This window comes from Hoplias malabaricus, chromosome X1 (genome assembly GCF_029633855.1).
Source record: "Hoplias malabaricus isolate fHopMal1 chromosome X1, fHopMal1.hap1, whole genome shotgun sequence".
NCBI lineage: Eukaryota > Metazoa > Chordata > Actinopteri > Characiformes > Erythrinidae > Hoplias > Hoplias malabaricus.
The window spans coordinates 1,852,829-1,856,694 of NC_089818.1; the positions used below are offsets into that span (position 1 = coordinate 1,852,829).

At 38.4% G+C, this 3,866-nt stretch overlaps 1 pseudogene; it reads right to left on the minus strand.

The window, feature by feature from the left end:
• The window catches only part of LOC136675843 (receptor-type tyrosine-protein phosphatase N2-like), a 25,220-nt pseudogene extending 21,354 nt beyond the window's left edge, over window positions 1-3,866 (minus strand).

The window sequence follows — 3,866 nt, forward strand, 5'->3', positions numbered from 1 at the left end:
TCCCCCCTGATTGACAGGCTCACGTTTACACGGGGTCTGGGTTAATCTCTCACAGAAAAACAGACTTATTTTCTAATTACGGCCACTACTTTACTGTTTACTGTCTACCACTAATTAATGTTCTACTACTGAACTCCATTAAATGACCCAACAAAGCTTTTTAAAATGTATTTATTTACTTAATTTATTTATTTTTGTGGACAGTGTGCATGGTTTCTGTAGAAATTACACGAGATTAGTGTCACCACAACCAATGCGGAATACGGGAGAGAGCGGCATAAACGACTGGGCTGTGGAACAGTAGAACTGTGTTCTCTGAGCGCTGGAGCTCTGTCAGTACCTTATCTGATCATTTACATCAGCGCCTGATCTAAGGGTCTAATGTTGATGTGGCTAAATGCCATCAACTTCTTACACCTATGTTTCTGCCAATGATTCCAGTGTGCAGCCTTCACAGAAGAGACTGTTAATAAAGTACACATTAACGATGAAACTCAGTGGGAGGAGGTTTGGAAACACACTATTGCTTTGGTGTTTGGACAGATCTGTGAAGGGTGACGCTGTGGTTGTGGAGTGTTTAGACTCATCTCTCGCTGCTGAATGCAATGTACATTCAGCATCATGTGTTTGTTTTATGAGATGGGCTTCCATGTGTGCGTGTGTGTGTACATTGGTGGTTATGCAATGAATGGGGGACTGATGAAGGCAGCTCTGTCCTCCTCATTTGTAGTTATTTGTGCATATGTTTTGTTTAATGTCTGTGTATTTTGGCCACAATTTCTGATTTGATTTTAAAGTGTCTGATGTTTACAGTCTCTGTTATGTTTACTGTGATTTTATTGAGTCTGACATTTACTGTATCTGATTTGTACTTTGTCTGGTGTATATCTGATGTTTATTGTATCTGATATTTACTGAGACTGATATTTACTGAGTGAGTCTGCTGTTTACTGTGTCTGATGTTTATTGAGTCTGATATTTACTGTGTCTGCTGTTTACTGAGTCTGATATTTACTGTGTCTGCTGTTTACTGTGTCTGATGTTTATTGAGTCTGATATTTACTGTGTCTGCTGTTTACTGAGTCTGATATTTACTGTGTCTGCTGTTTACTTTGTCTGATGTTTATTGAGTCTGATATTTACTGTGTCTGCTGTTTACTTTGTCTGATGTTTATTGAGTCTGATATTTACTGTGTCTGCTGTTTACTGAGTCTGATATTTACTGTGTCTGCTTTTTACTGTGTCTGCTGTTTACTGTGTCTGCTGTTTACTGTGTCTGATGTTTATTGAGTCTGATATTTACTGTGTCTGCTGTTTACTGAGTCTGATATTTACTGTGTCTGCTGTTTACTGTGTCTGATATTTACTGTGTCTGATGTTTATTGAGTCTGATATTTACTGTGTCTGCTGTTTACTGTGTCTGATGTTTATTGAGTCTGATATTTACTGTGTCTGCTTTTTACTGTGTCTGCTGTTTACTGTGTCTGCTGTTTACTGTGTCTGATGTTTATTGAGTCTGATATTTACTGTGTCTGCTGTTTACTGAGTCTGATATTTACTGTGTCTGCTTTTTACTGTGTCTGCTGTTTACTGTGTCTGCTGTTTACTGTGTCTGATGTTTATTGAGTCTGATATTTACTGTGTCTGCTGTTTACTGAGTCTGATATTTACTGTGTCTGCTGTTTACTGTGTCTGATATTTACTGTGTCTGATGTTTATTGAGTCTGATATTTACTGTGTCTGCTGTTTACTGTGTCTGATGTTTATTGAGTCTGATATTTACTGTGTCTGATATTTACTGTGTCTGCTGTTTACTGAGTCTGATATTTACTGTGTCTGCTGTTTACTGTGTCTGATATTTACTGTGTCTGCTGTTTACTGTGTCTGATGTTTACTGTGTCTGATGTTTATTGAGTCTGATATTTACTGTGTCTGCTGTTTACTGAGTCTGATATTTACTGTGTCTGCTGTTTACTGTGTCTGATGTTTACTGTGTCTGATGTTTACTGTGTCTGATGTTTATTGAGTCTGATATTTACTGTGTCTGCTGTTTACTGAGTCTGATATTTACTGTGTCTGCTGTTTACTGAGTCTGATATTTACTGTGTCTGCTGTTTACTGAGTCTGATGTTTACTGTGTCTGATATTTACTGTGTCTGCTGTTTACTGAGTCTGATATTTACTGTGTCTGCTGTTTACTGTGTCTGCTGTTTACTGTGTCTGATGTTTATTGAATCTGATATTTACTGTGTCTGCTGTTTACTGAGTCTGATATTTACTGTGTCTGCTGTTTACTGAGTCTGATATTTACTGTGTCTGCTGTTTACTGTGTCTGATATTTACTGTGTCTGCTGTTTACTGAGTCTGATATTTACTGTGTCTGCTGTTTACTGTGTCTGATGTTTACTGTGTCTGATGTTTATTGAGTCTGATATTTACTGTGTCTGCTGTTTACTGAGTCTGATATTTACTGTGTCTGCTGTTTACTGAGTCTGATATTTACTGTGTCTGCTGTTTACTGTGTCTGATGTTTACTGTGTCTGATGTTTACTGAGTCTGATATTTACTGTGTCTGATATTTACTGTGTCTGCTGTTTACTGAGTCTGATATTTACTGTGTCTGCTGTTTACTGTGTCTGATGTTTACTGAGTCTGATATTTACTGAGTCTGATATTTACTGTGTCTGCTGTTTACTGTGTCTGCTGTTTACTGTGTCTGATGTTTATTGAGTCTGATATTTACTGTGTCTGCTGTTTACTGAGTCTGATATTTACTGTGTCTGCTGTTTACTGAGTCTGATATTTACTGTGTCTGCTGTTTACTGTGTCTGCTGTTTACTGAGTCTGATATTTACTGTGTCTGCTGTTTACTGTGTCTGATGTTTACTGTGTCTGATGTTTATTGAGTCTGATATTTACTGTGTCTGCTGTTTACTGTGTCTGATGTTTATTGAGTCTGATATTTACTGTGTCTGCTGTTTACTGTGTCTGCTGTTTACTGAGTCTGATATTTACTGTGTCTGCTGTTTACTGTGTCTGATATTTACTGTGTCTGCTGTTTACTGAGTCTGATATTTACTGTGTCTGCTGTTTACTGTGTCTGCTGTTTACTGTGTCTGCTGTTTACTGTGTCTGCTGTTTACTGTGTCTGATGTTTACTGTGTCTGATGTTTATTGAGTCTGATATTTACTGTGTCTGATGTTTACTGTGTCTGCTGTTTACTGTGTCTGATGTTTACTGTGTCTGATGTTTATTGAGTCTGATATTTGCTGTGTCTGCTGTTTACTGTGTCTGATGTTTATTGAGTCTGATATTTACTGTGTATGATGTTTACTGTGTCTGATGTTTACTGAGCCTGATGTTCAATGTCTGTTGTTTACTGTGTCTGATATTTAATATGTTTTTATTGTATCTTTACTGAATCTGATTTTTACTGATTCGGATTTTAATTAATCTCGTGCTCTGATGCAACTGCAACAAGCCTAGGTTTAGACTGAAAACAGCGCACGCGCAAATATCAACCTAAATCAGGGGAAGATGTAGAACTGGCCTAATGTGGACCACTGCTAATATTCACACACACACACACACACACACACCTACCGAATCTCCGGTCCGCCGTGACGGAGAAGGCGAGGAAACACAGCAGTAGCCAATGAGCATCCATTCCGCCTCTAATGCACACCACACGCTAATACACCATCAATAATCCATCGATAATCCACTAATAATCCATTTCCCTTCTGCTTTTCTTCAGCGTCCCATCGTGTACGCTTCTTTTTTCGGGAAAAGAGGACAGACCTGATGTAGAGAACGAGAGAGAGAGAGAGAGAGAGAGCGGAGAAGGAGGGAGGGGAGGAGAAAA